Genomic DNA, 8,966 nt, shown 5'->3' with positions numbered 1-8,966 from the left:
AATGTTGTGATTGATTATTTCATTTTAAACTAAAACACTCATCATTATTATTTATGATTTAAAAACTGTCATTGTAATATCATTTTGAGTATTTTTTTTTATAAAACTTCTTTATAAATTATTTTCTTCTAATAAATATAAAGGATGCTATGTGTAGAAGAACCATATCCAGTTCAGTACATGCTGATGATTATTAATATATATATATATATATATTATAATTTAAAATCAAAAGCTTTTAAACAATGTTTCTATCCCAAATCAAATTAGAAATTCTGGAGGGCCCAGCCCAAATTAACCAATCAGTGAAAAAGGTTGAAGCCCTTCAAATACTATGCATATAAAGCCCATATATAGGCAGGAGAGTCAGCCCATCCCGATATGGGCTGTGGGCTGCTACTGTCAAATCCGTATAGCTAAAGGTGTTTTCAACGAAAAGAGCCATGAGAGGTCAAAAATTCAACAACCATGCTCCATACACCCAGTGGGGGTGGCGCCCCCAGTGACGTGGCGCGCCTCCACTGGTCGAAAATCAAAAAAAAAAAAAAAAAAAGAAAAACTGTTTTTTTCCTTCCAACCCCCAGCTGACACCTCACTGGGTGTCACCCCCAGCTGGGGGTAGGAAGCATTTTTCAAAATTCAATTATAAATTTCTTAATTTTCTTGAGAGGATAATTTATAAATCAATTGGGCCGAGCTAAGGAAATCACCTTCTTTGTAAATTGGGTCACGTAATGGGCCGGGGTAAGAAATGATGTAGCTCGGTCTAAAGGCTAGGCCTAGTTGAGGTCCGAACCAAGCTAAGCTTTGCACGTGGTCGCAGTGAGATAATTACGTCGTTCTGCATTATTAGCTCGGTCTTGAGTTGTTAACCCGGTTGGAGTACACCAAACCGGGGTACAAGTAATGAAGGGGAGAACCGAGCTAGTTGGAGCTCGGTCTTTTCTGCTGCTTTAGCATGGCCATGTTGGCTCGGTCGTTTTGTCATACTACAGAGGTAAAACCATCTCACTTGGTTTAAGCAGTGAGGGGGGTGTTGAAGGATAAGCATTATCTTTCAGGAGTGTGATTCCTATGAGGACTCTGCATGGAGGAATAAGAATCCTACTAAGATTGTGCCGCACGGAACTTATAAAAGCTCATAACATAACCTACGGAAGAGGTAACACAACTTCGATTCTCGAATACACAGAGCTTTTGTTTATTTGTCTATTTTGCTGACTTAGGCATCGGAGAGGTATTTGGCACATACCCGCCGGCTAGCTCACGTTTGTGTTTTTAGGAAGTAAAGCGACGACGTACGGATGAGCGCAGACTTGATCAACAGGATTATACGAGAACATTATTTCGTGCTCGTACAATTGGCGTCGTCTGTGGGAATTCCAAATAGAACAAAACCTCTTGATCAAGCTTTCCTCTCGAATTGGAAGCAATGGCGCACAATGAAGACTTGCTGCAATCAGCCATTGATGGGCAAACCCCTGAGGGGGGTGGGAGGCACGAAGGCTTGCCTTCTATCCCTCCCATGGCGGATTTAAAACCCCAGCGACAGAACCCCCAGAGGGATGCAAGGGAGAGGCGGGCTAACAGCCCCCGTCGCTCTCAAAGTCCTGAAAGACAGAGGCGGAGGATCGACCCTCAAGCTCTGGAGGATCGCGTGAAAGAGCAGGACGACCTAATAAGGAGGATGGCGGCAGACATGGAGTTGATGAAGCGCCAGATAAAAGGAAAATGGGTGGCGACAAGAGAGGGGCACAAAGGCAACTCGCCCCCTCGCCACTCGAAGGATCGTGATAGGCATACCACACCATCGCAAGCAGAGAGTATGAGCCTTAGAATAGGCGACACTCAAACAAGGACGTACAGGACTCGTTACTCCAGGTTTGATATACTGAGGGAAGCACCTATCGGCCATCGCACACGCACCATACGTCATCTAGGCACACGGAGTTGCCTAGATCATCCGACTTTCGAACTGTGCTTGAAGAAAAGGCACGATAGAAGGAGGATACTAGGGCATGCGACCCACACAGGGTTTCAGCCCTACAACGGTTGGCTCCTCGGACGCATGGAAGCGTCGAGGTAGGAATGCCTGTGTCGCGCCTTGCTTATGAACCAGCAGAAAAAGTATTAGCAAGGTTACAGAGTTCGATGTTCGTTCCGGCAATTGAGAACGCACCACTACCTTCAGGCTTCCACCAGCCTAAGTTCACGACTTACGAGGGAAAGACAGACCCCTACATGCACCTAAGCCACTTTTGCCAGGTTATGGCAGTATACCAGCGGAACGAGGCATTGATGTGTATCCTGTTCCCATCCAGCCTTGGCGACCTAGGTTTAACCTGGTTCAAAAGACTACCAGAAGGCAGCATAGCCTCCTGGACGCAATTGGCAGAGGCGTTCATGACTAGGTTCAGAACGAACACCAAAACACCAATGGAGATCGATCAGCTACTCTCCATTGACATGGGCGACAAGAAGACGCTGAGATCCTACAACATTCGCTACTGGGAGACTTTCAACCAGATAGGAGATTGCCCCACCAATCTCGGTATCGCACAATACAAAAGAGGTTTACTAGTCGGAAACAAGTTGAGGGACTCAATTATTATGACGCCACCCCTCACGATGGAGGCCTTGATGGAGAGAGTGCACCAGCATATTCGGGTGGAGGAGGATGGCACCCGCGCTAAAGCAAAATCTGGCACAACAGCAACGCCAGATAAAAAGACTACGACAAAAGTCAATACGGTAGAGCGATCAAGCAGGAATGGGCGAGGCAGGCGGGACAACAGAGAGGACCCAGACAAAAGGTGGTTAAGAGTTCGCACTGCCATTACCACGGTGTTCAAAAAATCGATCTACCGAATTCTCAGTGAAATATGCAATGAACCTTTCGTCAGATGGCCAGCAAAATTGGGAGAGGCACAAAAAGACTATGACGAGAGGTCCCGGTGCACCTTCCATGATGAAAAGGGGCACCGCACTGAAAATTGCACGCCGTTGAGGCAACATTTGGAGGAGTTAGTGGCAGCTGGGCATCTGGACCAGTACATAGAAGGAGGGACATAGCCAGCCCCCCAGAACCACAATAACCCAAACGGAATGCCGGTCGATGCCCCACCTCAAGGCGTAATTAACGTAATACATGGAGTATTCGAACCAGAAAGGGTATGTGAACTTAGGGGAATGATAAAAAAGGCAGAGCACTTAAGGGAGGTATTAAGTGCACAACCTGCTATCAAAAAGGGAAAAACAGAGGCCACGAATGTCATATCTTTTTCTAACAGAGACCTGGCAAGGATATATTGCCCTCACAATGATGCACTGGTTGTCACTCTCCGCGTCAAGAATTACGACATCAAGCGGATATTGATTGACTAAGGGAGCTCATGTGAGATAATGTATTACAAAACCTTCAAACAACTGAAACTGGAGGACAAAGACTTGGCACCTGCAACATCCCCCCTGATCGGATTCAACTCAATACCAGAGTGGCCAGTAGGCAAGATAATCCTCTCGGTCAGAGCAGAAAGCATGACGAAACAAGTGGAATTTTGGGTATTAAAAGTCCCTTCCACTTACAACATAATCTTGGGAAGGACATGGTTGCACGCCATGCGATAGGTAGCGTCAACCTACCATCAAGTATTACCGTTCCCCAACAAAGCCGGAGTAATTGAAGAGGTCTTTGGAGACCAAATTATGTCCAAACAATGCTTCGTCATAGTAAATGGCAGCCGCGCTGCCAAAGGGTATGTACAGATGGTGGAAGAACCTGAGAGCAATGAATTGTTTGCGGATGTTGGCAAAGTCGCTGAACAAAAGGCAGTGGAAGACTTGGGATAGGTAAGGATAGATGAAAAGAACCCAGAAAAGTTCTTTTTGCTCGGCTCGTCGTTGTCCAGCACTGAGAGAATAGAGGTCATGGAGTTCTTAACCTCTAACATCGAAGTGTTTGCCTGGACACCACACGACATGCCTGGCATTGACCCAAACTTCATCTGTCACCAACTTAATGTCCACCAAACTGCCAGACCAATCATACAGTGCACTCTTAGATCAGCGTTACACTACGCTGAGATAGTGGCAGAAGAAGTGGGAAACTTGCTGGAGGCAAGAGCCATCAGAGAAGTGCACTATCCCAGGTGAATCTCTAATACCGTGGTAGTGCCAAAGAAGAATGGGAAATGGCGTGTCTGCGTGGATTATAAAACAGTCAACAAGGCATGCCCAAATGATAGCTTTCCCCTCCTACGAATAGACCAACTGGTAGACCTGACGGCAGGCCACAATCGGCTTAGCTTTCTTGATGCGTATAGAGATTACCATCAGATCTCTATGTATGAGCCAGACCAGGAGGTCACATCTTTTACAACTCCTAGAGGGTAGTATTGTTACAAGGTCATGCCCTTTGGCCTAAAGAACGCAGGGGCAACATTCTAGCGGATGATCACCAAGATGTTTGAACCATTGTTAGGCAGAACAATGGAGGCTTACATAGATGACATGGTGGTCAAGATCAAGGATGAGAAGGAACATCTAGGGACCTAGGTGAAATGTTCCAGATCCTGAAGAAGAATAAGTTGCGCCTTAACGCATCCAAATGTGCATTCGGCGTAGGATCAGGCAAATTTCTAGGCTTCTTGGTGACCAACCGAGGTATTGAGGCAGACCCCTCTCAGATCAAAGCAATCCAGGATCTAGAGAGGCCCAACTTAGTAAAAGAGGTGCAGCATCTTACTAGCATGGTAGCTGCGCTCAACCGGTTCATAAGTCGGTCGTCAGACAGATGTCGACCATTCTTCCAAGCACTAAAGGCCAAGTTTGAGTGGGATGAAGAATGCGATCGCGCCTTAGAAAGCCTGAAAGAATACATGTCTTCTCCACCATTGCTAGTAACCCCAGTACCTGGAGAAGGGTTCTTTTTGTACCTAGCAGTTTCACAGCACGCGGTCAGTGCAGTGTTGGTCCGAGCGGAAGGAATCCAACACCTGCCCATCTTTTATGTCAGTAAGACCTTGCTAGGCCCAGAAACCAGGTACTTATCATTGGAAAAACTGGCCTTAGCCTTGATGATGGCATCAAGGAAGTTGTCACATTACTTCCACGCCCATACCATAATTGTCCTCACACCTTTTCCATTAAAGGCCTTGTTTGAGAGAGCGAACTTTTCTGGGCGAATCTTGAAGTGGGCAGTGGAATTGGGACAGTTTGACATCGAGTTTCAACCCAGAACCACAATAAAAGCCTAAGCTTTGGCAGATTTTGTGGCAGAATTCACACCAGGAAGTCATCATATCTGCTCAATCGACCTGACTAATACAACTGAAATGGGGATGGAAAGTGTCGCAGTAAACGCGCGACCCCTAATACAAGATACTCAGCCACATTGCGAACCACATAGGCTTGAAGATAAGCAGGAAGAGGCAGACCATGCTACACCTGGCAATGACTCATCAACAAGTAACAACATGGTACAATCAGATAATGAGGGACAAACAGTAGGTGTGGACCTTGAAGAAGGCATCAGCAACACTCACGACCCAAAGACATCATCCGATCCCTCCACTTGCTGGAAGCTATTCGTTAGAGAGATGTGGAAGCTCTTTGTGGATGGAGCATCTAATAGGCATGGTGCAGGACTTGGCATAGTCCTCATCTCACCAGATGGCCTGGTAGTGGAATAAGCAGTCAACCTTGGTTTCCCAGCATCAAACAATGAAGCGGAGTATGAAGCACTTTTAGCAGGCCTAAAATCAACACTCTTCATGAAGGCCACCAAGCTAATGGTTTACAGTGACTCACAGCTGGTGGTAAACCAAATTTCAGGCGACTACGAAGCAAAGGATGAAAGGATGACTAAGTACCAAGAGTTAGTAAGAAGAGAAATCATGAAATTCGAAGTAGTGCGGATAGGGCAGATCGGCTGAGAGGAAAATAGTAGAGCAGACGAACTAGCAGGCTTCGTTTTAATGGCAGATACATCCATCCCACATCCATTACTGATTGACTTTCTACCAAGACCAAGCATTGAAGAACCCGAAGTAGTAGAGGTATGTTGTGCCGAACTAGGCCCTTCATGGATGGATCCTATTATAGTGTTCTTGAAAGACGGCATCTTACCTGAAGAAAAGAAAGAGGCCAACAAAATAAGAGCAAAGTCACAGCGATTTTGGCTCTCCCCATCAATGGCCTTGTACAAAAAATCCTTCACAGGACCTTACCTGAAGTGTGTTCATCCCAGTAAGGTCGAAGCATTCTTGTTCAAAATACATGAAGGCGTATGGGAAGCCACCAAGGGGGAAGATCATTGGCCTACAGAGCAATTTCACAAGGATATTGGTGGCCTTACATGCAAGTAGATTCAGAGAAGTATGTCAAGAAGTGCGAGAAATGTCAGAAGTTCGCACACCAAATACATCAACCAGCCAGAGAGCTTCTACCATTAACTAGCCCATGGCCCTTTGCGATGTAGGGCTTGGACATAGTAGGACCACTTCCAACGGCACCCGGCACCAGAAAGTTCTTTCTTGCAGCAACAGACTACTTTGCAAAATGGGTAGAAGCAGAAGCACTCGCCTCAATAAAAGAAAAAGATGTGAAGAAGTTCGTCTGGCAGAATATCATCACTCGGTTTGGCATACCCAAGGCTCTAATATCTTACAACGACACTCAGTTCGATGGCAAAATTTTTAGAGGCTTTTGCAAGGAATACAAGATAGAATTCTACAATTCTACACCAGCATATCCCCAAGCAAATGGCTAGGCAGAAGCATCAAATAAGGTCGTCTTGGATGGATTGAAGAAAAAATTAGAGAAGGCAAAAGGCAAGTGGGCTGAGAAACTTCCTCATGTTTTATGGGCTTATCGTACTACACCTCGACGGTCGATCGGAGAAACGCCATTTTCCTTAACCTATGGCATGGAGGCAGTAATCCCACTGGAAGTCGGCCTCCCCACAATTAGAAGTGAAAATTTTGACCCAGACTTAAATGGAGAGGCCATAGCCTTGGAACTCAACCTTGCAGAAGAAAGAAGAGAAAGAGCACTAGTTCACATCGTCTCATACCAGCAAGAGTTATCTAGAAAATATAACAAGACAGTGCATCCGAGGCAATTCAAGATTAGAGATTGGGTGCTACGCAAAGTGATGGAAAACACCTTGGTACCCGGAGATAGCAAGTTAGGGCCTAATTGGGAAGGACCTTACCAAGTGGTTGGATTTGCGGGAAAAATGGCATACCACTTGGAGGATGGAGACGGCAAGGCCATTCCCAGGCCGTGGAACACTGCCAGTATCAAACTATTTTATTTCTAGTTTTTTTAAAGTACTTGTAATTTTTTCTTTTTCAATAAAACAAGTAATTTCCTTTTTAGCATAATTACATTCTTCTGTAAAAGGTGTTTTAGTGAGCTAGGGGCATTAAAAACAGAGTTGGCAGGAATAACCAACTTTGAGCACTCTTCAGCCAAGATTAGGATCTGAGCTAAAGAGGTTGGCTGGAAAAAACCAACACTTACTCTTCCTAAGCCGAGATAAGGATCTAGGCTGCAGGACGTTTGGCAGGAATAACCAATCACTTCACTCAAGGTTGGCAGGAATAACCAACTTTGAGCTCTCTTCAGCCAAGGTCAAGATCTGAGCTGAAGAGGTTGGCTAGAAAAACCAACACTTACTTTTTCTAAGCCGAGATAAGGATCTAGGCTGCAGGACGTTTGGCAGGAATAACCAAACACTTCACTCAAGGTTGACAGAAATAACTAACTTTGAGCTCTCTTCAGCCAAGATAAGGATCTAGGCTGAAGAGTGGTTGGCTGGAATAACCAACTCTTAGTACTCTTCAATCGAGATAAGGATCTAGGCTGAAGAGCGGTTGGCTGGAATAACCAACTTTAAGTACTCTTCAGCTGAGATAAGGATGTGGCTAAAGAGTGCTTGGCAGGTATGGCCAAACAAATTACAAGGTTTAGACCGAGATAAGTACCTCGGCCAGAGAAAGCAGTACAAATTATAGTCGAAAAATAAGTGCATGTATGGAATAAATCGAGCAAACAGACGTGGAAATTTGGGCAAGAAAAAGGAGAAACTTACCAGTGCCATTGATTTTGTTGCCGAGCAAATGGCCTTCAGCTTGGTAAGGTTGTCGTGGTGCTCCATATCGGCTGGAAGACATACGCTCTTGGCAAGGTTGAAAGCCAGCAAATGGTTTTTTTGGCTACCACTGAGTCAAAGTCAGTAACAGCGCAGTTCTTATAGGTGATTTTTGGTGCCCACTTAGAGGAGCTAGCTCGGTCTGAGCGCTCAAGTTGTGGGCTCGGTGGCGTGGTTTGGGACAGCACGGTTTCAACCTCGTCAACAAGACGTGGCTCGGTTGTGGAAGTCGGAGCACGCTTGCTAGGCCGAGATGAGGACTGCTGTGCGGTTGGAAGGGCTACTACGGCGTCTTGTGTTTGGCCAGCTAGTGGCACATCGGCCTGATTTGTTTCGGTGATGAGGGCTCTTACTGCTCTCTTTTTAGCCATTTCTTGTTCTGCAGTCAATGGGATAAGGTTGATTTGTGGAATGGTTGGATCAGGCTCAGGAGAGGGTTCCAGAAGAAAGTCTATCACCCTGGTCTTCCTCCCACTACTGTATCGGTAGGTCGGCTCAAAGTTGAGTAGCTCGGCCCAACCTTGATTTGGATATCTTAGTGCGGCGCGAAGGGCGTCTAGGTTGGGGTAACTGTACAGCGACTTTAGATGGTCCAAATCTGCATAAAGAAAAAGACAACAGTTAGTTCGGTTTAAAACTTACAAACGGAGTAAAGAATGCACAAAACCAGGCCGATGTAATTATACCGGCTACTCCTTTATTCCAGTTGATGCGGTCTCTTGGTATTTGGGCTTCCTGGTCCTCAAAGTTACCAGAAATCCAGAAAAAATCGTCGTCATTTACATCCTTGTCTGCGGTGTTCTTTATTATC

The sequence above is a fragment of the Camellia sinensis genome, chromosome 14 (assembly GCF_055761805.1).
Source record: "Camellia sinensis isolate YWXY chromosome 14, ASM5576180v1, whole genome shotgun sequence".
In the NCBI taxonomy this organism is placed as follows: Eukaryota; Viridiplantae; Streptophyta; class Magnoliopsida; order Ericales; family Theaceae; genus Camellia; species Camellia sinensis.
Note: the sequence above shows the minus strand (reverse complement) of the source record.